Source organism: Nothoprocta perdicaria, unplaced genomic scaffold, assembly GCF_003342845.1.
Source record: "Nothoprocta perdicaria isolate Ctin4 unplaced genomic scaffold, notPer1 scaffold_5, whole genome shotgun sequence".
Taxonomy (NCBI): Eukaryota; Metazoa; Chordata; class Aves; order Tinamiformes; family Tinamidae; genus Nothoprocta; species Nothoprocta perdicaria.
Window position 1 is genome coordinate 7,586,311 of NW_020455754.1, and position 27,468 is coordinate 7,613,778.

Here is a 27,468-nt window from a genome sequence, read left to right on the forward strand (position 1 = left end):
CTGAAAGACTGAATTTTATGAGCAGTTTTATTGAAAAATCTCTCACCACCCAAAGGATGCCCAAGTAGTGAAATGTGCTATTTCTTTGACAGTCATCTCCTCCTGTTCCCAGTGTGATGCTGCAGCATGGCAGGCAGGCTGAGCACTGCACTGTGTGAGCAACAGAAGGAGCTCTGCTCAGTGCCCTTGAGCATGTGGTGCCTTTAGACCTTCTCCCGGTAAGGTACAGTCTTGAATATCTGCCATATATTTCCTTATGGGTAACCAGCACTTCAGATAATCCACTGCTCTGCAAAGACCTTTCCAAAAAAAATAAAATCCTGTAAAAGCTACATCTTCAGACAATCCCCACTCCAAGATAGCCTATGTACCTTTACAAAATAAAGGCTTGATTGTTTGTTCTTCTGAGCCTAATGCTTCCACYGTGTTATCTGTGTCATCACTGATTGTCTTGGAAACCCAGCTCTCCCCAAGGCCAGCTATTAACATCTTTCAGCAAAACAACAGCTTTTATTGTCCTGCTATTTCACATGAATCCTGTCAAGACAAGGGCAGATGAATGAGTGACCAGGGGGTAGGTTTGGGTATAAATTTACAAGGCTTGCACTCCATCATAATTGCCTGTATGCATAATCCCATCCCTCACATTCAACCAGATGTACATGGAAGTGATTTATCCTTAGGCGAAAAAAAAAAAAAAAAAAGAGGTCAGTTACTTTGCATCGGCTCAGGAAACAAAGAGAAGRGTGTCCTGGGGCTTACTGTGGAGATTACATTACTACTTACATTCAGGTAAATCAGCCACTAACCTTCCTTATGCAACTTGTTCTTCCATCTGTGCCCCCCATCATGTCTCTTCCACACCACTGAAAATGTTTAGGTAAAGAAACGTTGTCATCTACTTAAGTCTCAGAGACAATTTTCACCCAAATAGCTGGAGTACCTTAGTTCAGGAAATGTATTATCAAGAAGAAAATATGAAATGTCTGTTTCTACACTAAAATTCTTGTCACTGTGAGTAGATAGATAGGCACTGACCTGAAAGKACATGCAGTTTGTATCAGCAGAAGGGGTCTTCTCCACATCCAACTGTAATACTTCTCCAGAGACACAACCCAAGAACATTTGGCTATTTGCATTTTTGTATGTGCCCCAGAGCTTCTGTCATCATGGCTGTGCTAGCTAGTGGGTATGGTTTGCTCACATTCCCAGCTGACAGTCAGGCCAGCAAAAATTCAGAGTTCAGACATGCCCTCTGGTTCCTTATGTTATTTAGTGGATTGACTAAGAAGCCCTAAATGGCCTCAGTGAATGAGGAAGCAAATAATTGAAAATCGTATATGACTAGTCAACTGCAACGCAATAGTAGGCAGACAAATATTAGGAATGTTCTCTCCCAACTGAGGGAAATGAATAAAGAACATCTCCAGAAAAATATGCCATGGAGGGCATCCATCTTTCCAATGATTTCAATTCACCCTTCTAACCTATGGTTCTAACTCAACCATAATGGCAGCAGAGCTAAAAAGGCTCCTGAAGTTCAGTTTCTACACAGGCTTTATCTTATTTAGTATTTTTCTCTTATGTGAGTATACTAGCTTGAGTGAGCTTCAGCTCACACCATCAGGGTTGTTTRCTTTATTTATTCTGACCACTTATCCATTCTACTAACATTGACACTGGAATTGCTCTGTAATAATTTGTGACTACAGTATGATGCCTAATTACTGCAATTTGCTGTATTCGTACATTAGCTGGAGGACAATAAGTTTCACTCTAAAAGCCAATGTAGTTGGTACAGAACGATGGTCAAATCGCTGATATTCAAGGACACAGCCTGGACAAGCAGCTGCAAGAGGGATGTAGTGTAGGTTACTGAGAACCATTATCACTCTTGGGAAATCCTGAGCTGAAAAAACTCAGTTTGGAAAAAGAGGAAGATCGCAGGCATTGCTTTATTCTTATTTTTTGCCACATGTCTGCTTATGGCCTCTGTTGAAAGCCTAGGAGGTCTGAATCTTCTAATTGCTAATCTTACGTTCCTATGACTTAAATCCACTCAATATTTATAGATGTACTCCTTTATGGTCAATCCATATCTGCTCCCCCTCAGCCTCATGACTAATGCTGCAGACCTATGCCAAAACCTCAAAGATATCCATTCCTCAAAGGGCTGATTATGTATGTGCTCAGCTGCACCATGAACATTATCTGCAGATCACAGGTCTGATGGGATGACAGACAGGAGAGGAGAAGACTGGATGAGGAAACATAACTGCAAGGAACTCTCTGCATTCATGCTGACATCCTCAGGAATAAATAAACAGAAAAAGAGAGGCATAAGAAATACAGACCTGGACCATGGCAGAATGATACTAAAAGTTTTGCTGCAAATTGAAAGTGTTTTGCAAGAGGGACAGAACCAACTCCAGCTTGCCAAGTTCAGACATTTTATAACAGAGCAGAGCAAGAATGTGTTTCTACAGGAGTATARTATCTAGTTGATCCATAATCTATAAGAGCAACAAAGGACAATAAAATTCCCAGGATAATTGCTTTATAAATAATTCCTGTGATACAGGGACCAAGCAATTTATTTTGAGCATTTGAGAGTTTATGCTCAGGAATCACAGTAGTTTAGCTATATTTAAACTCTTTGGCTGGTGGTACTCAGAGCAGGACGACAGTTGTGCAGAATGGTTTATTTCTGTACTTTACTTAGATTGTAAAGGTGTGAAGATACAGYTTTGAAAACGCAGTCTTTCCAGGGGACAATTATGCACTGTGCAAGTGTTGTCCCTGCTCGATCCAGCTTTCTGCCATGTTGATGATGAGCAGTCACCTTCATTCTCCCCACGATGCCTGTCTAGCTTTTAACTGCTCYTTGAGAACCAATTTGCTAACAAAAAGTCAGTGTGCCCCACAGAGCCCATACAGATTCACTCATACACACATTATGCTTCTAAGGTGATTCACTGCCTCTGTGCCTTATATTGCTATTTCCCATATATTATATGCATGTCAGTAAATGYGTTTAGCTGCACAAGCGCACTGCTGGGGACATTTAGGATTGGTGTCAGGTAGGATGGTCTTCACCTCGGCAGCAAGACAGGAAGCAATACAGCAATATCCACCCCAGCACGGGTTAAACAAGAGCAGAAGGACAAACTGCCTTCATCTGTGACCAGCTTTTTATGAGCAGAATTGCACAAAGATACAAGTCTAGATGTGGGCAACGCCATAGCAGACACAGGGACCTATTTATTTTTATATTAATGTGAGATGCTCCCAGTATACAATGRTAAATACATGATTGTATTAAAAGGAAATAAAATAAGGTAAAAAGTTGCCTCACATTACTCTAGCAATCCTGCTAGGAAATCTAGCAACACTAGGCTCTGATTACATATTTGATCATGGAAAGATGGCACTAGGAAAACAACAGACCTCTCTCTGCTTTGCAAAAGCACAAAGTAGCTGGACAAAAAGGCTCAAAGCAGCGATGGCTCCGGGCCCAGTGCCAAAGCCCCGGCCCTGCAGACTGACTGTGCAGACACATAAACAAACATACTGCACGTGTGGCTTCTGCCTTCCTCAGTCTGAAGTCCCACTGATATTTTCCCCATATATACTGATGATTTCTCCACATAATGATTGCAGAATGACAGATATTTAGCATGTAGATATGCTGACATGCTCACTAATGCCTCATCACTTCAGCATCTCATTTATCCCTTTCTAAAACTGTCAGTACCAATGCAATTATGTCTCCAGCTGCCTCACTATCCTGGAATGCTCTGCCACGCATTACTCCTGCAAAACATTGAGTAGCATCTCTGACTTAGAACCTAAGCAACCTCGTACACCAKGGAAGGAGCTGGGAGTAACACAACACAGTCATCTCCATGCCCTGCACTTGCCCTGTCCTCTGGCTGTAACACAAGCAGCAGGTTTTATCTTCAAAATCTCCTATTTAGTTCATCTCCTGGGCACTTTTAGGAGACCACCGGACAGTCTATACCATAAACACTACTTAAATGAGAACGATGTTCACATTAGATAAGGCTCTCATATAGCCCCGTTCAGCTACTCATTGGTAAATGAAGATGGGAAAGGCCAAGGAAAGATGCTTTAAGAAGGGACTTGAGCTAAACCTCAAGTATATCTTGGTGTTTTTGCTAAGTGAGGCACCTCATAATCACCTATTCTGCAGCAGCTCGAGAAAAGCTTTTGACTTTCAAATGCTAGTGCAAAATTCATCTTCCCAGCTTAAAGCTTTCATCTGACCTGAGACCATGGAAAAAATGGTGAACAGGAAGGGTCACAATATGGTACTGAATAAATATTGTGGTTGGTTTGGAGAACACTACCTAGAATTGCTTTTCCAGAGCACATAAACTTGACAGTACATCACATCCRATCAGGCCTTCTAAAGAAAATGCATATAAAATGCTTCAGGATCTCCCCTGAAATATTATGATGACATAATGGTTCATTATAAATATATAATTTGTTCAAGTGAAACAACTCCTGCTATTGAGGGTAGGCCAAAGCGTGAAGTTACTGTGTCCTCTCTAATATAAATCTTTCTATCTCTTAGGGCCTAGAAATCCAGTTAAAATGAAAAAGCAATTTGTAATTGTAARCCACAAAACAATGAAAGAAATACACAGAGCATCTTCTGCTGACAAACCACAATGTTATCAGAGAAGGAACTTGTTTAAAAGGGGCATCTGCTTTTTAAAGTACTGCTAAAAGACTGCACAAGAAGATACTTTTACAGGCACCACAAGAAAAAGCCAAGAATAAAACCTAGAAACATTTTAATTGAAGGGTAAAAAAAGCTCAAAGGCATCAAATTTGTGAGTCCACAGAGAGGACACTTGTGATACACAGACATTTGGCATCGTATGAGCTGCTTTACYAAGAAAAGAGATCTCTTTTCCAGTAGGAGAGCATGAGACAGTAGGTATTTTATCCCTTATTAGATACAGCAACCAAAGATGCCAATACTGAGCACTTAACTTTTCTATCTGCTGTGTCCTACTATTTTTTCCTCTTAATACTACAAACAGTAATTGCTTTTTCAACACTAGGAATGACAGTTAATACTTAGATTAAATGAGAGCTAGGGTGTACAAAGATAAAATGTAGAGATGATACTGTTTCAACAGACTAGTTCAGATATTGACTGCTGGCCTGTCTTAAGTAAGCTACCAGCTCCAGCAAAATCCATCATAAGAACAGCAGCTTTGCCAGTAGCTACTACAAAGCAGATGGGGAATAACTTTAAATCAAGGCCAAAAAATACAACTCAGATTAGACAAACTCGCCAAGGGTAGGACCATCCCTGGCTATGTATGAAAAACAGTCTGCATGCCACCACTCTGGCTGTCTCTAACCTGCTGCAGGAGACAGGCAGGGAAAGCAGAAAAGGCCGCTAGGACTGGCTTCTTTGCTTGACCTCCGAGATGCAGCTGTTGTGGCAAGCAGGTAGCAGGAAGGGAATACCAATTACAGGAATGTAGTCTGGCCCATTATAGACTGAAGAGAATAGGGGGAAAAAAATAAGAAAAAATCCTTAAACCTGCAGGAGTCAACAACAACAAAAAAAGACTGATAAACCAGTTTTCTTAATGTGGAGCTGCAAGCATGGGTGAGCCTGCAGAATGGCAGAGATTCTTACAGTGATTCTGATTGCAGGATACCAATACACAGCACAACGATCATCTCAAACTTAAATGTGAATGGAGAGCCAAAGGGGTTCCAGCACTTAGATTTGTTTCTCATCTTTCATCTGCAATGGAGCTTGTGAAGGCAGCCACACGGGAAGGGTCAATTATATTTCTGCCACTGGTTCCAGCACACAGCGTAAAACACGACATCCTTTCAGTACCTCATCTCAGAGGTGCCAAAAGCCGGGTCAGAGAACCTGAGACACAGAGGAAAGGCTGCATGCACCGATTGAGTCAAGGAGGCCACTTCTCCCTTATGGACCTATTTGAAGAGCAGGAAAAAAAAAGCTCTTTAAGTCCCCTAATGTGTTCACCTAGACACAACTCAGCCTAATGCACATTATGAACGAAAAGCACCAACAAGTCAAGAACTGCTGCTATGGACCTGAGCATTAGGTAGAGCTCTGGGGGTGAAACAAGAGAGACTTTGGAAGCATCTTCTTCTCACCTTCTTGTTATTGCTGATGAAATGAAAAGATACTGCCCACTCAGACTCTCTCCATGTTCTGCACTTCAAGTACAATTACATCTCTATCCTCTTCAGTGTGTTTCTATCCATCTCTGACAAGGTCCAGGAGCCATTTGGCCTGGTRTACATGAGCCTGCATTGCCACACAACCCACAGGAACAGACACTGTCAGACCTCAGCGGGCCACATTGTGCAGGCAGGGCCTAAAAAAGACCATGCGTCCCTCTCCATAGAGCAAAGCAGAAGACTGGAAGGAAAAGATGCTGCCAGTTGATTTCTACATTGATTCTTTTCACACTSTCCAGTCACCTACTCCAAGCCTCATAAATACCTGCAGGGTCAAAACTCTGTCCTCATGCGTTGCTGGAGTGACCTTGATAAGCAGCACAGCTATTACACAGTCCTTCCATTGCAAGGAATTCCCCCCAGTACAATATTTTGCTCATTCAGTCTTGTTCCTCCTTCAAGCAAAATCTGCCACAACTTACTACTTTCAGTTTGATTTTTCTTCCTGCTCTKATTTTATTTTGCATGTTGTCCCAGCCTCCCCTCTTTCAGAGGTGTCTCCCTGGGGAAATTCATGTCCCTTGTACTTTTTACTCTGTGCGCATAATAGAACATTATCTGCATAATTTATCTTTCACTACATGTTGTCTTCCTTCTGGCTAAGTGTTTTTCTAAAATAAATATATATACTCAATGCATGCACTGAGAAAAAGAACCAAAAAGCCTGTCCTGTGTGAAAATGCTGTAATACCAACACCTTAACCRTGAGGAATATATTGGTTCTGCCTTTTAGGTAGGTTAAATTTGACTGTAAAATTCATCTCCCATCAGCTGCTTTCTRCATTTTGTAGTGTCTGATTCTTTCTGCAGATCTACTGAAACCTCCTCTCCTTCCCAAGGCTGAATCCACATCAAATTTGGAACTGAAATGTAGCCACAAGCAAAGGAATTCAGTCCGCCTGTACTCCATTCTGCCATACCATGAATAGCAGAGTATGAAACAACAAGAAATTTATAGGGCTGGAGAGAATGGGAGCATTGACTATGCACTAATTAGCATGACAATAATGTCATGTACTGAAATGCAGCATGCCTTCAAGAAGCCCAAATGCCAGCTAGTACATACTGGAATATCCATGGGAGCTGAGAGGGCAGCTGRCCATGTCCTGAAGTCGCATATGCCAGAGCTGTTGGGGTCCAGGCAACACAATCTTCTTTTATGTTCTCCTGAGCATGAGGATAACATTGTGCTTTGCTGATGTTGCTGAGATTTCCAAATGTTTACAGCTATGGAGAAACAAAATTTGGGACTCTCCAAAGTCTACAGGGGCCATTCTGGTTCCTAAGCATGTTTGATACCTTTTCATAAAACAATATAACAAGGGGTCCCACCTGTCCAGACATAATCTCCAGAAAGCCCTGTGAATTCTTTAAAGCAATTTATGGTTCTTAGAGGAACAATCTGAACAAAGCAATCCGAAGTTAGCTTCACTATTAATTCCCAGTGCACTACAAAATGGTCCATGACCTTGTTTAAGAAGAATCATTGTCAAGGGGATCCTTTGCCCCAAAAGGATTCCCACAGTGCAATGAGAGGCTGCCTTGATATATAATAAATGATAATATGGCAGCGGAAACCTGCATCTCAACTGATTAAATTTGTATTTTATCAAAAACATGCTCCCTTTAGAACTGGGAATATGGTATCTGTTGGGAGGCAGCTGTAAAGTCTTGAAAAATGAAAAAAAAAMCAAGTCTGTCTCCTTAATTCTTTGACAGTAATGGGCAAACTGTCCTTCAGGCAGGTGATGTCCTGCTGCCTTTTCTTCTTTCACTTTCATTGTCTTTTTCTCACTAGCCTCCTTTGCCTTGAAAGATCATGAAAGAGCCTCCAAGAGGAAATTGGAAACAGTGAGAGAATTGGTCAGCTGGCTCCTGTTTTCTTTTTATGGAGCACATGTCTGAACTCAGTGACCTTGTTGTCTTTCAGAGGACAAAAATACTGCAAATCCACCTCTAGGCCCTCTCATTTTAACTGGCAAGCCCTGTGAGACAAGCTAATCACAGTGCCTTGCCTGTCAATGTGGATTCCCCAGGACCAGCTATCAGCACCCACTCAAATGTCAACACCTAGAGCAAAGACTAATGCAAGAACGGTCACCTTATCAGCATGAGCTGGCCTGGAGATTTCATGATCTGAAGAAAAAACCTCAGTTGTAGCAACACTTAATAGCATCATCTGAGGTGTACCATATAAGTTTAAATTGCCAGAATAAGAAATTCATTTTCTACCATTTTCTTATTTAAAATCGTCTCTGTGCCACTATATGATGAAGATGAGAACATGCCATGCATTGTAGTCAAAGGAAGGTGATCTCTCACCCTCAGCCTGAATCAGTAAAGCCTCTACTCTATCCCATTTTGAGCACTGGACCTCAAAAGAGAAGCGGAACAACTGGAGAAACCCCTGAAGAGAGCAACATGAACACTCACAAGGATATATGGAGCTGATCCTTGCTAAGGGGGTGAAAAATAGATAAAAGAACAAACCCCTGAATGTCTTTCCTACCATTTCTTCTTTAATCTTTTAAAGCTACTGAAGGAACCCCACACTTTTCAATAACCAAGAGGGCTGTCTAGAATAACATGTAGTGSACTTGTACAAAGAGGGGGCTGAGCCTCTGTCCCTTAATTTAGCAAAATGTTTAAGGAATGGACAGCTTCAAATAAGACTATTAGTTTCACTAGTATCCCCAAATGGATACCTGTRTGGTGAAGGTTAAATGTTTTTTGCAGAATTGGGATCTAACTACAGCATCTTGTCCCTGTCCACTGAAATAGGCTCTGCTGCCGATAAAAAAATTTGCAGCATAGAAACTTCAATAACCTACAGTAGTCTCACAATGTAACACACAAATAACAGTTCTGCCATTATCAGATAAGGGCCCCAACTAAGAAAGTCAACATTCCCCAGGTCTAGTGCCTGTAGCCCTCTGATTACTGCAGTATAAGYACAGAATTGTTTATCAGACTGATCTTTCTCAGTCTGTTTCCTCATACCAGTGTGTAGAGATAGGAATTCTCTGGGGTCCTCCAAATGTAATTACTTTCCTTTCTACATAGGGAAGAGTTCATTCAAGCTCTGTTTGTAATGTTCATTTAGTCACTTTTATCTATATTACGAGGAATATGGACTCTACTATGACCTGTGCCAAAYACATCTTGAGAATGAACTTCTTCAAATTCACCTTGTCACTTACAAATTATGAACAGAAATTGCTTTATATGCTTGCCAAAAGAAAGGGGGTCCCTACAGAGTAGTCCCTGAGGTTTCACCGACTTCATTAGCCTTCATAGCCTAGTTCACAGGCACAAACGTTGCTACTTTGCAGTGGCAGTTAGGACCTGCAAGTCAACACTCCAGACATGCCGTGGTTCCAGAAACATATGATAATATTTCTTCACAAGGGAGGTGTGTTAATGGATGGGAGACTTATCTTCTGGGCTTTATCCATACCTTCTACAAGCATTTTCCACTGTCAGCGTGCAACATACTATTTTTTTCTAGGAGTGTTTCCTTGGAAATTGTCCTGAGAGAAGCTAGGAGCTACTACTCACTCTGCTGTGCTCATGAGACCACTGTCACAGACCCAGGATAACTAGAGATCTGGGTTCCACTCCAGCAAACGAAAGGGCAGATTACGCAGCACAGTACCAGGATGCCAGTGGCTCTAAGCATTTATACAGATGCATGCTTATCCCCCAGAYAAATTCAAAAGAACTCCATTTAAGGTCACAGAGTTACCACACTAATATTGGAATTAAATCTCTTCTTACTTCATTACAAGCCTCAGGCAAGGGAGATCAGGTTTAACTGATTCTTAGCATGATTCCGTTTGCATCAGTGTATAGCGATGCTGTGTGTGCTTGGAGGAGAGGTATTTATTTAATGTGTTTATTTGTGCGACACGACAGAATGCGAGATCCAAACACTGCAATCCTACTCCCTGCAGTATTGTGTACACATTGGCTCATACAGATTTTACTCTAGAGGAAAAAAACCACATTGAACTAAGCTATATGGTAGAAGTAAATATTGCGTGCAAAGTAGCAAGGGAGAGAATGCGGCAGAATGAGAGATAGAGAGATTAAATGATATATCCAACAAAACTCRTGAAACCTGTGTCATAGCAGGGAACTGAATTCACATCTGTTCTGTTCCAGCTTGCCCCATKTTCTACAAGCAGCCTCCCTCAACACAATTCAGTTTTAGTCAAAATCTCCCCAAAAGGAAAAGAAGAAACAAGAAAAGAGAAGACTGACAGAACTCTAACCCCGCTATTGAGAGCTTTTCATGGTGCCTGGCTAGTTAAGCTTTGCTTTAAAGAGTGAATGGCAGAATGTAATGCAATTTAAACCAGGAGARGCAGCCTGGATGGTAGGGGAGACAGAGGTGAGTCCTGAAGAGTCCAAAGGAGAGAATATTACAGGAAAAAAAGCTCTGAGCCACAATAGCAGCTTTTACTGAAGAGAACTTAACTAGGTTAGGGCAACCTCTGAGAGAATGAGAATTTTAACAGCCACTTTCTAATGTGAAAGATTATGTATATTCCTATTTAGATTGCCCTTGTTTTACATAGACCATTTTGCTCAGCACAATGTTAATTTTGCAACTCTGCTGAAGCAGCTGCTTACAAGATAAACAGAAAATGATGCCTTGAACAGCTGCCGGATACCTTGACTAAGAAGGATGATAAAACTATTCACATGAAGATATTAATGTCACGAAGGTTGCATCAACTTTTTATCAGTGCTGCACTGAACAGGAGGAGAAGCAGTAGACAGGAAAGGACATCTTTTCTTCATTCAGATTTCAGCTCATGATAATAGATTCCACGTCTATAACTAAGAGATGATCTTTCTGGGAAAGAAAAAAAAAAAAAAGTATGGCTTTTCTTTAGCTGCTCATTCTTCTCTAAAGCTCCTTTCTTGCAAAATTCTGCAGCAAGAACTGTTGAGTGAATTCTAATCCTAGGCAAAATGTGGAGTATGCTGATGATCGCCGGTGCTAACCAAGCACAAATGGGAAACTGCGAAGCACTAACTCAGCCTGCTGCTGGGAGCACCAAGCCGACCGCGCTGCGAGAGAGACTCGCTCCCGCCAGCTGGATCCAGGGACCTCCTGACCCTTCTGCTTTATCCGCCCTCGGTAAAGATGGCAAAGGTAGAGAAAAGGAGGAAAGGAAAAGTGTGTCAGGAATCACAAAGTTCAAGTAATAGTGAAGAATCCTGCAGAGCCCAATTCTAATCCASGCTTCCATCACACACTCCTATCAGAGATAAACAAAACGGACAGTCTTCTGGGGAGAGACTGTGGGATTTCTACATACAAGCAGGACAGCTTCCGTGGATCCTGGTCGTCCCAACAGACCAAGCACCAGGTCATGAAAACAGAGGGAATCACCTGTGGCTGGGCTACGTGGCCTCATCTCATCTAATCATAAAATGTCTCCTTCAGTGGTCAGCTCCACTTGTCCTAACTCAGGTGCTTCCAGAAACATGTAGATTTAGGAATGAAACATAAGGGAAACATTTTCAATTTTCAACCATTTATTTTCCTTACTATCTGCCCTSCCTTTGTTTATTTTTGAAGTTGGAAGAAGTCACTATCACTTATTCCAATTAAAAGCAATGAACTCTTTCAAAGAAAAGGGTCGACACTGTGATAGCCACACGTGAACAGCAGATTTACCTGCCCAATGTGATATAACTGAATTCAGTGCCTGGCAGCAAGGTAATATTAACTYAGGTACAATCTCTGCCTGGCTCAGTCATAAATTTCTGCCTCCATTACAGCTTGGCCAATACCATTTCCATGCTGGCTGCACACCAGCTTTATTGCAGTCTAACGTGCATTTCATAGGAGTGCAGCAGGAATGACAGAATGGGGTTAGGACACTAGAAAAGCCACATTATTTTTTCATCCCGGGAGGTAGAAAAGAGAAGGTAGGACACCAAAGACTCAGTTCTAGGCTGCTGCTTCAACTGAGGGAAAAAGAAGACAGACAGAAAAAAGCTGTGCTCACTTACCCAGTCTAAATGCAGGAAGGTTTACAGARATCTCCTACTAGTCTTTCCAGTTACTATGTTTCATCTCCATTTTAATACACTGTCATCCAGAGCTGGGCTAATCATTGCTGCAGAGACCAGAGGCAGTCACTTGGGACTCCATCGTCCCAAATGTTCCTCACGCTGTGTATATTCATGTCCCTGCTCTGAAACACGCTGTTTCTTGGCAACTTTGGAAGAACTCAATCTAAAGGATGCAGWGCAAAGAATGAATATACTTGACAAAGGAATCAAGGGAGAATTCTCCTAGGTCCTAAGCTTGAGTAAAGGTATCTAGCAGTAACCTTGGTTCTTCTCTCTTCAGCACAGCTTGGTCAGTGCCCTCCTTTAAGTATATGTAAAGAGTGGAGCTCAGAGGTTTGCAGGCCAATGAGACCATATAGAACAACRAGGACAAAGCAGTTTAGGTCAGAAGCAACGAAGCCACCTTTACTCACTGTTGAGCTGAAGTCAACAAAGCTCTGTTCTCATTCTTTCAGTTACTCTGACAAATAGAGGGGTTAAGTGGAAGCGTGGAATTTTTCTACAGATGGGTTGGAGACTATGTGTTGAAGAACGCTGGCTCTGCAACAGCCACCTTATCCAAGCAGCAACAATGAGAGAGGAGGGTCTCAGATCATCTTCCTCTCCTAACTTTTCCAAGCATGATAGATTTTTGTAATGAAGACACACAGCTCTAAAAAACCCTATAGCTTTGTTCAAACAAAGAGCAGAGAAGATTCAGGCAAGCTTCTCCAAGGGGAATCCACACATCAGTGTTTGATTTATACAAGGAAGGTATATATTTGCATAGAGGTTGGTATTTGTGCTAGTCACTTGAGGGAGACAAAGAGCCACACTGAATTTGCCTGTATCAGATAATGGTCAACCTTCAAGGCAAAGGAAAGAGAACTGTACAAACTTTATGGTTTGTGTAAGGCCGGGAGATTTCTATTAGTTTCTGCAAATAAGTGAATTAAGAATGGATGGAAAAATCTGCATGGAAATACAACATTAAGCAAAACTTGAAAGACTCCATGAGATAATTGAGAAAGACCTCAAGGCTTCAAGGCTGACCTCAACGTGAGGCTCAGCACAGCCTCAACATTCAGTTGAAAYGGTGACAAGGGTTGGAATAATCTGCCTGAAAGGTTCCAAACTCATTGTACCATTTGGTGATGACAGAAAGCTTGAGAACACGAAGGTCACTRCAATCAGCTTAGGGTGACCAGTGAGACATCTGCTCACAACATCTAAAGTTTCATGAAAACATCTAAAACCTCTTCTCAAGAAAGAAAATGCAAGTGCTCTAAGGAACTACAGAAAGCAAGAGCAAGTCTCTTGGTGAGTAATGTATTAATATCTCAGCATCATAAATCTAAAAGGAAAAGGTGAAGAACAATACCACAATTTCAAAAAGGCCAATTGTAAAAATAGTAGAGAGATTTCTTCATAGAGAAAAGGCCACAGAAACGATGAATACTGAACACAAAGGAGAAAGATGAATGAGATGACACAGTCATGAACATGAACAGCATGTGAAATACCATTTTGGGCAATTCTGCCTTTTCAGGGACATTTGAGAAAATAGTTTGGGCCAATCTGTGCAATTAAAACAAAACTTGCTTATACAATCTATAAAGAAACACTTTTTATCAAGCAAAAATAACCACTGGAACTCTCTATGTGATGTAACAGAAGAAACCAAGTAGCCTTCTCTAACTTAGAAAAGCATAAAGTATTTAATGTAAGAGGCATGAAACATGATTTCTAGCATTAAGGATACCTGAACATTTCCATTTTATCGACTTGTATCAYTTCTTTTTTCAAAAGTCAAGTTCCTTTCCTCTCACCACAAAGAAGTTTGGTTTGCTACCCTGCAGCCACACAACAGACCTCTTTGGAAAGTCTCATCTGAAAGAGCTTGAGCCACCTGCCAGCCCTGSGTTTTCCTCTGGAAGCACCACCCTCGCGCTCAGGACTACAGAGGGAATCTCTCCCTTGTCATTAACCAGCATCACCAACTAAATTAGCTAGCCCTGAGAGAAAGGAACACATTAGAGCAACTCCATTCAGCCATTAAATTAAGTTGTGTCTACGGCTTTCTTGAGGGGATCACCAATGAGAACAGAGTTTACCTTAAAATTCTCYGGTTTTACCTTAAAATCCTTTCTGTAATATGAAGGTAAAGCAGGGTAAATATKCCTGTCAATCCTAGTCAATTCCTAGTCTATCTATTGTTGGAATCTCTAAGCATGTTTGTGAGCCAAAAATAGTTCAGCAGTTCGACAGAGTCACTGTATCCATGCTGGACTGGACATGTGTGTGTTAACTGCATCACTGACCATAATAATGTCCTTAGGTATAAGTGCAGRATTCATGTGTTTTTCCAGCTGACATTTTAGTGTAATTCTATAAAGTACAACTGTAAAGTCAGTGCAGAAYCAGGCTCAGTCTAAGCCTCTGAAGCTGGAGAAACTCTGTGAAAAGCCTTCTGGAATTGCAGGTTGGAACTGGGCAAACAGATCTATGCGTGAAAGCGTTAGCACCCTATTGCACTGTCCTCTCTGGCATGACAGGCAATTAATCTTTGAAATGAYGACAACTTCACCTGGAAACGCTCTGATGCCCCTGGATGATTTTAGAAAGGAAAAGGCCTGGGGGCTTCCCTTTCAACCTAGAATGGAAATACATTTCTGTGAAAATTGGTCATGCTACTTTTCATCGCCGGGATGTCTTTGTTGTCAATGAAAGACACATATAGTCCTGGGGGAAAAACAGTATCCCACAGGCAGGCAATGATCAAACTTGTGTCCTCACAACTTGGTGGCTTCAGTGCAGAACTGTAGTTGTTCTTTCAATCTAACCTTGCTGAGCCCCTCATTACCTGAGGATAGACTTGACCTTGCAGCATTTTCCAATCTCTTGGACAGCCAGCTAAGGAGAGATATGTTTTGGGTGTAAGATCCGTTCCACAGCTGGCTGAGGCTAAGAAAGTAGATGGAAAAAACAGCTAAATACTAAACTAGATGATAAATTCCATGTTTTACACCCAGCGCCTCTAATAAAAGATTTGTTTCTTAGCTCTCACCGGATACCTTGTCCTCTGAGAAATAGGCCATCTGCTTTCCAAACAGTGATACGCAATACTTCAGACCAATACTGAGACTGAAACCAGCAACCCTGGGATTTCTAACAAACTATTCACTACACAACTAGATTATTAGCTGAAGAACTCTGCCTAAACCAAGGAAAAACTCAGAAAATGAAAAGTCACTTCAAGGAAGTTAAAATTGATTCCCCAACACAGTAAATATGATTTTCATCCACAGAGCCAGTGCTGGCTGCTTCAGAGTTGCTCTAAACTTCAAAAGAAATAAACAAGAACTAGTAGCATTGGAATCCACTGGCTCCCGTTTRGCCATGTGGTACCAAAATGCACTTTAATACAGAGCCGGGTTCCTCTCAGAACCTGCTCCGCTCCCTACCTGATCAGATTATATACAGAAATATATCAAATATATGGAGTACCTAACTTTGGCCATCCCTGGAGCAGCAACTCTTACAGAGTCCTCCAAACTTCCAGGCTCTCAGGCTCCCCAAAAGCCAAAGACAACAAGAGCAACCTGTGTTCAGCTGTTCCTCAGCCCAGAGATTAATTCATTGACAAGGCTCCTAGTAATTTGCCAGCTCATTAATTACTGTAAGAACTGTGTCAGCGAGAAGCAGGCAAGGTGACTGCTGAAAATGGTCCACAGCCATGTGTTAGTGCTTGCTACTCTGCCCATTAGATGCKGAAAAAAATACAATGATAACACCTGGCAGTTTTCTTAAATATGAATTATCACACAAGCCAAGGAGATTTTAATATAAAACCTAATATAAATCAGTGTTGGAAGAACAGAATACAAGGAGATTTTCCCCTTAAGCCGGTCAGTACTATCCTGGGGATTAAATTATTAGGCTGTGTCCTATGGGTGCAGTGGAGTCCTGGGGGTTTGAAGTGTCTCCCAGCTGCAGAAGATGGCATGGATGGGTCCCAAAAGGCTTGACCTGCCTCTCTCACCCGCATTTCTATCTGGCTGGTAAGAGAAAATTCATTTTCAGTAGATGCTACCCGTTGGTCCAAAAGGACCAAGCCTAGTGGCAAATAAAACAGAGAGTGTTCAGGCTCTGTGTTGAGGCAGAGACCTCAAACACAGTGTGTGTTCACGCAAGGCCTTGACTCACAAGCCTGTGCTRCCTGGAAGGAGAAGGCAGTTCTGGAAAAGAGAAGCACCACAGCCCATCTCAGACCTCACAGTTGGTAGCTCTGCCTGGTGTCTCTCTCAGAGAGAAGATAAAGAATTTTCTGATTCACTATTAAAATTCATCATTCCTCCTCTTGTAATGCCAAAATGGGGCTAATGAGCCTGGGATGACACTGGGAAATCCATCAAGGCCAATACTCGGTCACACTCAAGCGCYTTAATGCCACAGTCACTATGCAGAATGGCTTCAAAGACAGACCCTTAAGAGGATGAGGAGGGCAGGGGCCCTCCTGCCTGTTGTGCAGTCCATGGTGGGGCTGCTCCCCAGGGGAAGCACAGTCATCTCCAATAAAGGGGCATTTCAGTGTCAAGCAATGGGAAGCAAAGTCTAGTCAATGAATTGAACAGATGCTTCCCTTGGCTCACAGGAAATTAAAGGAGCACAGAGCAAAAGCTGGAGAAAGTGAASTTGTTCAAACCTGCAGAAAGCTCACAGGAGCACCGGAGCACCTACAAGAACAAAAGGAAGATCCAGTTTCAAGTTTACACCCAAACAAGTTCTACATCCAAATGAGAGTCAGAGAGAGGAAAGTGCTAAGTCAAGAGCCCCKGCAGTATCTCACCACACTCCCACTCATCCTCTATCCATACCCTTTCTATCCTACAGGGCAACCTTCCCTCACCCCCCAGGACTGTCTCTCTTCATCTCACTCCTTTCATTTGTAGAATTTCATTTCATTTTGCCTCTCGCTCTTCTCTATCCAATCTCACTACTGGCCATAAGGCGAGCACACATTATTTTTACCATCTGATATAAAAGGGATATGACAGGCCTCTGCTGGAAAATGCCAAGTGTCAAACCATAAGGAACTCCACAAATAATAATCAAATGTGCAAAAGGAAAAGCCAAAATATGGATGGCTCAAGTACATTTCTATCTCCACCATCACTGCAGAGAGAGCAATGCGCTCCTGCTCAGCACATTGTTGAGGTTTGTRAAGTTCCCTGTGGAGGCCCTTGTACAGATTGAGAGAGAGCCCAGCCAGAGGGAACACAAGCCATAGTGCAATCCCAAAGGATGAGGAGAGSTCTTGCAGGGAACTAGTGCCTCGAGGTGACAGTGGTACATGTGTCACAAACCTAGAGTGGWTGCCTTGAAGAAATCAGTATTTGCTGATGCAAAGCACAAAATGAGTGACATGGGTTCCCCTTAGGGGCACATAATGAGGCCTGGAAAGAAAAGGAGTGAAGGAGAGCAGAGAGTTTCACCCGGCAGTGATGAGGCGAGAACAGGTTGATACCAGGCAACTGGGAGACGTTTATTGCAGATCRGGGAGAAAAGACTGATGTGCTGGTGGGAAGAGGAGGAGCAGCTGCTCTCCGGGATGAAAGGGTGGGCTGGGAGATTAGAGAGACACGTGATAGGCAAGGAAGAGGAGCGGATGGGAAATCARAAATGAGGGCCAGTGACTCAGATAAAAATGGATTAGAATGGGATAAAGACAGCAGGGAGGGAATCAAAGAAGGTGAAATTAAGTACTACACAAGACCAAAAGCATGCAGAATAGCTGACCAAAGAGACCTGTTCAAGGGAAATGAGGTAGCAGGGTCTCTTGGATCCTACTGATGGTTTTGTGCAGGGTCTGAACAGCTTCAGGTGGGGGTGAAGGGTGGGGGACAGACACAAAGCAGAACAAGAGACACGTATAAATCCCCAAACATCCCGAGCAGGGCAGGGGGCTCCCGGATCTCCTGGCTATGCCCAGGCAGCAAGTGCAGAGCAAACCTTTTAGCACAGCACAAGAACTCAATGATACTTTGAYCATCAAACTGTACCCAGAGCTGCAAGGGCACTGGATGCACTCATGGACCACCGCTCCATCAGCAGCTATCAAACATGGTGCACGTACTGCTTAGGAGCCAGAACAATACCATGTTTCTTACGCTAGGGCCTCTATTTAGCAACATGATGCTGGGCCAGCTGGACTCCTGATCAGCGCCAGCACAAGAGAATGCAGGAGCTAACTGGAAGCGACAGCTTTCTCCCTGGGGACACAGCGCTGCCCACAGGGTGGGATCAGCACTGTCGTGGTGGGAGGCTCGGTCCCCGGGGGCAGCCAAGTGCTGTAACTTCTTGCGTGTGCCAGGTACCCTGTCATAGTGCAGTGACCCATCATGTGGTCATTGCACGGTTCATCATGCATGGGGAAAAAGATAATTGAGAGGTCTGAATTGTGCTGTGAGCAGATTACAGAGAAAGAGCCAAAGTGCTGGCTCAATTCCTTGATCTCCTGGGCTAGGAATCAACTCATTTGCAAGTTTGGTCAGGCGAGCGCAGCTACATTGCGTGTCTCTGCTCCTTCCAGCTCACATCTCTGTTTGCTTTTTCCCTGCCATCCTTCAGCATTTGCTAAAACAGATTTTTGCACTGCAGTTATTGTGAAACAAGGCAGAGGAGATCCTCACTGCGAGCGACTGGCTCCAGGGSCACAGTCTTCACACTGCAGTGACAGAGGCTGCCGAATCCACCCCTCCTTCATCRACCTGGGCTCCTTGTATGTGGGCACTATAATACACAGAGGAGAGGGCAAAATGCCTCTAAATTAAGCAGTGGATAGTTTGGCTGTCGTCCTGCTTATAAATGCATATGCTGGCTCAGAGCACAGTGCAAGGGCAGAAACAACCAAGCCAAAAGTAGAACAGACGATGCTTAATTCTTACTAAGATGCTGAAGAAATACACRTGTAACTACAGCCTAAATTAGATTATCTTCAAGTTTGTAGTGCTACAAAGACCATGGGTTATCCTATTTGTTCCTCTTTACTGGAAGATCTTTTAGCACCTTCTCTGCTGTCTGCTAGCTAGGTACATAACTTGTCTAATAATTCTGTAGAGGAGTCTCCAGTCCTTGGCTGACAAGAGAAACYGAGGAAGACAAGAGCAAACAGAATCCAAAACTGCAGTTCAATTTTCCAAATTTCTCACATTTTATAAAGACCTCATGGAAACAGTCCTACGTGGGAAGGCCAGGCACTCAGGCCGACAGAATGGCCCAAGTCTCCACTGCTGTTTCATATGCAGGTCCCATCCCCAGCGCAGCCGTCCGCTTCTCCCTAGGCCTGTAAGCACGTGCTGTCCCACTGTTCAAATGAAGCACGGATTTCATTCCCTTATTCCTGACAAACAAAAAGGGAAAAGCTGAGAGTAAAAAGAGAAGAAAAGGGGAAAAGGAGAGGAACAAGAGGAACCTACTTTGAGCAATTGGGGTTAATCTGACTGAAAGCGTAAATCCATGTTAGCAGTTAATCCAGTTAGTAAGGCTTTCACTGGGGGCTTTGCGAAATCCCTTAACCTCTTGCTGTAAACTAGGAGCAGCTTAACAGCTCAGTGTTCRAGAGAAAAGCCTGTCAATAATGCTGCTAAGCAGGTATTTAGGAGGATTTAAGGAACAAGCATGTGACACCTCCTCTTTAATGAAGAAATTGCACTTCTCTGCAGGAATGGTCATTATTACTTCTAATTTTTCTTGCTATCTGCTTTTTAAGATTTAAAACAAGAAGATGCAGGAAGGGTCTCTTTCAAACAGGGAGTATTYCTTCCTGTGTGAAGCACAGTAAAAGAACAGATTTTGATAATGTTTTTAATATATCTCATGGATTCTTTGCCCTTTGACATCTTTGCTGCAGACTCTAATAGTCAAAACTCAAATGAACCTCCCCACGATGGTGCCAAGTGGTGCATCCTGAGCCCTTAGCAAAGGCAAAAGGCCTGCATGAGAACACAAGCACCCCTAAGAGCAAATGTCCTCCCTGCCCAAGAGAGATGATACCTGGAGAATTGGAGGCAGGATGCTTATTCGGACTCACCCATCCTTGGCTTCTCTGGATATCCAATAGGTGGAAGATGCCCAGCCATGCTCTGGGTTGTGTTCACTTTTCCTATCCCTCTACATCTGGTTACAATAGCTTTCACGCACAATTGCCTTCATCATCAATGTGGGATGCTACAAAATCTCTCAAAGACAGAATGGGATCAAAGGCAGGAATATCCTCTTCACGTCTGGAGATGTCTGGGAACGTGCGTGCTGGGAAGAGGACATGGACASAGCACATACTACAGACAGCAGCACATGTTTTGCCTATGCCACACTGCAGCAGGGACGGACTACTTCAGATTTCCAGCTTTGGTCAGAGTGTTTTAGAAGAAAGGCAAAGCAAAAAGAAAACCCCAGTAAAATTAACACCCCACTATGCACAGGGACATAATGCTAATGAAAGGAAAGTCCTGCTGAGGATGCCAATTCCATTCTCAATTTGGAGATGCAAGGGCAGGAGTGCAAGCTCAAGCCTCCCCAGTGGGGATCATGATGCTTACAAGTCTAATTCAGTGCCAGCTCCAGCTTCTGTGGGTGTCTGTGGGTCTCCAGCTATCTGAGAACCAAACCTGCTGGACAGTGAGGAAGAAGGACCCTCAAGCCAGCTCGGTGGGGACTACCATCATTCTGGAAGCTCCAGAAACAACCAAGAACCTCTGCTGTAACATCTCAGCTACCCTGTTACTGTCAGAGAATGGGGTAGTTGTGAGCTACAGGGTAAAAAAGGAAAAAAAGAAAGAGAGGATATACGTAGTGTCAAAAGGTGTGTGATACAAGCATAGAGAATGGGACCCGAAGATCAGGGCATTTCTCAGCCTGCCCTTCTGATTTACACCAGGAGATTGAGCCAGGGAAAGCAGCTCAGTAAGACTGCTCTGCCTCTTAGATTCCAGATCCACACTCCTGTTTCCATTCACTTTCACAGATAAAAGGTCATTCTGCAGTTTTCTTCCCTATGAAGGAAAAACACTGCATTACCTTTGATATTCACCGTGTTCAACCAGTGTAGAGTAAAAGGCCCACGGAACATTAAAGCAGCTTTACCAGCACCCGGCGCTGTTCGGAGACGGCTCATCGCCCTGCTGACTGGTGCACAAGCACCAGGAGCATGAGCAAGGGCTCCCTGCCTGAACTCATTCAGTCCTAAAACAGCCGGAGAAAGACAACGTGTAGGAAGATGCAAGAGAAAATAATTCCACTTTGCGCATCCAATCAGTATTTCCGTAGCGTGTGGGTTTTGTGTTACTCGGGAGTATTTTCATTTCTGTTCTCTTCAGAGCCTGACTTATTCTGCTGATAAGGACCAAAAATTTTCCATGAACTCACACGGACATTGAACTACTTATAGAAAGATTGTCTTTATGGGAGGCCTGCTTAATGAGACCATGATCCGTGATCCCTTGTGAATAACTTTGCTAGGCATAACTACAGCACACGTACTAATTAACCTACAACACTGCCATTAAAAAGTCAAGTCAGGAGTTAATACACTGACTAGAATAGTGTTTTTCCTTTCATAAATTATATGTTCCTATAGCTCAATTATTTTCAACTACTGTTTTTCCTTCAGTCTGCACAGTAAGCCTTTCCAAAAAGGCTGTCATGGGCTCTTTTAAGCAAAAATGATTAGCTTAGAATGAACAAGCTGGTGGCAAAAGGAAGTGATCTCCCTCCCAATTCAAATTCCAGCTCAGTCCTTGTCACTGATGGAAACAGGACTTTCTATGTATCACACAAACCCATCTCTTCACTGAAAAATGTGCCTCTCTCAAAGGCAGACTTAGCAGAGACGGGAACACTGAGCAGATATCCTRTGTGCATGCACAATAACCTGTTGGGCCTAGTGCTGGAACTAGGTTGCTGGAACTGTGCTTTTCACAGACAAAGTACATGACTCTGGTTCCCTATGAACATGAATATAAAAGGCAAATGGATAAGGCAACATCTGTTAGACTACAGTCAAAACTGTGCTGCAGCATCAGGATCCAGCAAGATATAACTCAAGCTGAGGAGTTTTAGCTTCATAAAAGTAGCTATATTAACCACACATAAAGAAAAAGGGGAAAATAAACCAATTACCAGGCAATGTTTAAAACCATGTGGCCACCTCCAATCTTTCACTTTCCAGAGTGAAAGAGCACTCCTGATTTTCACCCTCCTTTTCACCCCCTTTCCAGCACTCGGACATTCTCAGCCTTTCCAGCCCAGTTTACTCACCCAGCTGMAGCAGCAGCTCGCAGGCTACCAGTGCCACGAGCCCCTTCTCCTAGACGCTCCTCCTGCCAAGGAGGGCAGCAGCACTGGCCACATGGTGCATGTGTCCCCCCCAGCACCTCCCTCCATCCCCGCTATGGATCATGCACTTGCAAGGCACCATTCTGCTGGGGAAGGACCATGGATGGGCACCGCGCTGCCTGTCTCACTGCTTCTCTCTCCTCTCCCATGCAGACCTCCGCTTGGCCACTTCCCAGTGCAGTTTGCGCTGTTTAGTCAGCATTGCCCTGGGGGTTGTCTTGAGCCATCTGCCCAGTGCATCATCTGAGCAGACCTTCTGCTAACCCTGTCTCCTGAGAAGCAAGCTGGATCCCGCCAGGCTCCCTGCCACTTGCCTTGAAACAGATAAACAAGCGAGCAAGGAGAGCTGCCATTCTTTTGTTCTGAGGCAGTCTGGCAAGGCTGGGGCTAACGCGCTGCTTGGAAGGAGCCAGAAAAATGCCAGGGTCTGGCTAGCGTGGGAAGGCCACCCTGCCAGCTGGGTGGTACTGCACCCACACCAGCATCCCATGGGTCAGTCCAGCCTCTGGAAGGCATGAGGCATTATGGCATCTCCTCCTGCTTTACAACCTGAATGGGATTCTGTGAAGAATCTCTTTTTAGGGAGAACTGTTAGATTAAAGTTCAGGCCTGTGCACTGTGGCTGGGAACTTGGCTGCAGTTCCCGTCAGTGGGAACTCTCCATGAAGAGCAGTTGTGAAGGATCGGATGGGCTAGAAGACAGCCCTAAATCCAGGACACGGCATTCGGCTCCTCTTCCTCCCCATCACCAAGCAAAGAGCTATGAAGAACAGCCCTGCTCTGGAGAGAGGAAGAGGAGAGTGAGGAAGAGGGCAAGGCAGGAGGAGATGCAGAGAGGTGGTGAGCTCAGGCAAGGCTCAAGCAAGGCAGGTCAGGCCATGGAAAGCAAACCCAGAGCAGAGTTTAAGGCTAATTTCACAGTTAGGAATGTCAGTATCACAAGTCTATGGAATGGTGACACTGCTGGGGTATCATTACCATTGTCCTCCCATCGTATCAAGCCTCTATAAAATCAGGCTCACAGCCATTCTAATATTCCACATCCTCCAGTTACTCCAGAGCACAAGGAGCAGTTGTTTAAAGCCAATCCTTAAAAAAAGTCTGTGCAGACATCCCTCCAAAACAGGGCTCAGAAACCAAGCCTCCATTCGCTCTTCGCAGACCGCATCYCCCCTACCAGAACTGCTTCCACCTCTTCCTTCCACCTAATGAAAAGCACCCTGCAGAGCCCCAGACCGTGACTAAATGATTCTGAAATGACACTCTCGGCGGGTGAGAGGAATCAYTGTGCACATTAGGGTGGGAAGATCAGCAGGAGCTGGTCTCCAGGAGAATTTTCACAGCAAGGCTTTGCAAAGGAACACACCAAACATTCCCTATAATTGCACCGTCATGCTAGTCAGATCAAGTTCCTTGACCAGAATAAGAACGATGACCTTCTGCCACCTCCTGAAGGAGAAGCTCATCARCCAAAGTGCATGCCAGTGAAATGATGGTAGTGGAATGAACAGGATGCATGACATTTTGCTGCCTAACTTTGCTGCCTACCACACTGGCCCTGTCATAGTCCTTGCCCTGGCAGAGGGGACCGGGGCACTGCTGCATGGTCAGAGAGGAGGGACGGTGTTAGAAGCTCTTGGCTTCTCAGACGTCAAGGCAAATACAGACAAAATTCATGAAGCACAAGAAGGTGAGGAGCAATGAGGGAGTGCAAGAACATGAGGTAATGCCAGACCTCTGGCACAGATGGATGACATGGAGTTTCCTTGAATGGGGCTTCCCTGATGGGAATGGTCCCATTAGGTTAGGTGCAGGCTTGACAGATGAACCCATCCAGCTTAGAGAAAATCAAATTAAGGTCAGAAAGAGATAAAGCAACAGTGAGCAAATGAATGCATTGTTCCTGGCTCGCAGTCATGCCTAAGCGCGCATTCGTCATCATTTATGAGGATAATTAAAATGCATCGCTGTGTGTGTGCACACACATAATTTACTTTGCTGGAAAACAGCACAACCAGGAGAACCATTTATTTCACTRGCTCTGCCGCAGCTATCTAGATTTCTAATTTGAAAAGAGGGAAGGAAGGTGGGAAGGGAAGGAACAGCCTTTTCTCAGTTTATCCTCACCAGAAGAGGAGGGGGAAGTTGCTCACAGCTTTCCAGTCCTAAGCAGAGAACCACCAGCAACATTSATGCAATTTGGCCCTTGCAAAGAGTACAGTCTTGTAGTACTTGTGGCTGGAATTAGGTTCAGGAAAACACATTCCATTTTTGCCAAGAAGGCCCTAGTTAGGACATGAGATACATACACAATGCAGCAAAGTAATTCAGGCTGCAACTAAAGCATTTCTTTCAACCAGCGCAAGATGATTGATCCCACAACTTGCATTAAAAGTGTGTAACAAAARGGGCTATTTCCATGTCCTCATTGTAGAAGTGCTGTGGAATCAGGACTGACTATTACGGGCAACTCTGCTTAAACACACAGTTAACTGCTGCATTAACTGCTGCACTGAAGTAATAACCCTGCTGCTAAATCCAGAATTTAAATGCCTCAAGGGCTTAAGGGCTGTCAGGAGCTAGAATTCATTTTCAGAAGTTTTATTTAGTTGCAGCAGCAATTTTACCTGAGGGTGATAGTAAATTTGAGAAATACAGGACTAATAATTTAACAGAATTGGCTGCGGTATTTTTTTAAAGACACACACACACACACTCAATGAAATGAGTTCTGCAGGTTGCGCACTTACACGTTTCATTTGAATGGAAATGATTAATGGGAATACAAAAGATGAACACAGCTGAGCAGCAAAACAAACCAGTTCTGCCACCTAAAGGTCTCAGCAAACTGCCTCCCGACTTGGAAACCATCTCCTGCAAAATCTGGCATTTGCTGCTGCATCCACCTCTCGCCTCTCCCGACTGATGGGCACCGATTCCCAAGCCAGGCAAATGGATAAAGTAGTAACTAACGACACGCTTTGCTGGAGATGCAGAATGTGACCAGAAACAGTAATTTACACCACTGGCTCTCTAATTTCAGAGTACAAGTTTTGCTCATCTGTATAATATCTGCCCTTATCTGCAGTAAACAAATTTCAAGATCTTTTACTCCATACCTTAGTTCAACTTGCAAGATGCTTGCCTTCAAAGAAAAGAGGGATTCAGCACTGCGTAAACACGGGATTTCCATCACCTGCAAGCAAAAGCAACACAACAGATCACAAAGGCTCTTGCCCCATTGCCTGAGTCCCAGGCAAAGCAGTGCCAACGGGCATCCTGTTCCCCTTCCATGCTGTGTGACAACCAGAAGCCCCCATTTCACAGCCAGGCCAAGTTCCTATGTCAGGGACAGAATAAGCGGCCTGAAAGACTGGGCCCAAGAAGGGAACTAGATTTCTTAGCTGTAAGGCTGCCTCATGGAAAGRCTTTTCATAAGGCATTTAAAACCACTGATATTTCCTCCCCACACACACTGCTGTAATTGAGAAGTATGTTCTTTTTTTTGCATTCATAATTGGGATGGAACAGATGGCAAAGGCTTTGTTTAATGAAATATGTCCATTCAATTAACCTGTGCCATTGGGAATTCGGCAACACCAAAGGATTCAGCATCTCACTGCTAACCATCCTCATCTGGAATGGAGTAGAAGGGAGCAATCACAGCTCTGCTGGATGAGCTGCTAGGGGTTGAACGAGGCAATGTCCCTCTCAGGCAGCTGAAAGAAATGGCCCAGCTCCACAGCTTCTGAAGTTCCCCCCCCAACTTCCCATCTCTGGGAATTCTGGTTTAGAAGGGAATATGAGGAAAAAATACGCAGCAAAGACCAACTAATTTTTCTCTCAAAATGGTGCTTGCAGCCTGGCACAAGGAGTCTGCAGTATCAAAACACAATTAGTAGTTGCACATCGACAGTCTCTCCTAATTGCAGCAAGGAGCAATTCAATTACATTTTCGACATTGAAATGAGCCATTATCAGTCTATAGGGGAAGGCTGTGTTTGTGGGGTCGAGTTTTTTTGTTATAGCATATGCCATCTCTTTCCCAAAAGTTTGCTACTATTTTACAGCTGACTAATTTCATTTGGGATGGATTCTTCCCTTAGGGATCAAAACTGAGCAATTTCTGTTTCTAGAAACAATGTTTTGCTGTAGATCAGAAAAGCCCAAAGCCATGCTTTCCTATGGGGGTTCATGAGGACAGAAATTTAAGGTCCCATCTGCCATGTGAAATGTAATTGCTTCATRATCAGATGAGAGGTAATCACACTTTTACTGACTTCTTTGTGAGTCTAGTCTAGATAGGGCCCTAAGCACAACTAAGCTAATATTCAACTTCCAGTTTTCAAGCAAGGAGGAAGTAATTTGTTATGAAAGCAGCAGGATGAAAGGTGGTGAAGATGTTCTAAAGATGAGAATCACAAATGCCAGGAGGGTTAAAATACACAAAGTATCCTAGGAATTGAAGTAGCTTACTGAGTACTTAAGTCGCTTCAGGTCAACATGGGTGACTGATGACCCTGGTTTCTTTTTTTCATTGTTCCTACAGCACTTTGAAAGCAAGATGATTGCAGAGCTGTGAGATTCAGGAGTGAATAAGGCCTGTTTTTGAGAGCTCCAGGTTAAACAGCACTGATTTAGATGTTCATGCTTGCATAGTAGTTCAGCAAAGATAACAGGTTGCAGAAGCCACTTGGTAATTGACCTRTAGTGATTTAAAACCTTAATTTA

General features: G+C 43.5%; 1 long non-coding RNA gene across 1 annotated transcript in view; it reads right to left on the reverse strand.

Annotated features, from left to right (window-relative positions):
• The window catches only part of LOC112954432, a 62,136-nt gene extending 36,214 nt beyond the window's left edge, over positions 1-25,922 (reverse strand). Inside the window, exon 1 of the long non-coding RNA XR_003250698.1 lies at positions 25,857-25,922. This is a non-coding gene — a long non-coding RNA (uncharacterized LOC112954432). The remainder of the gene's footprint in view (positions 1-25,856) is intronic.
• Positions 25,923-27,468: the final 1,546 nt, after the last annotated feature.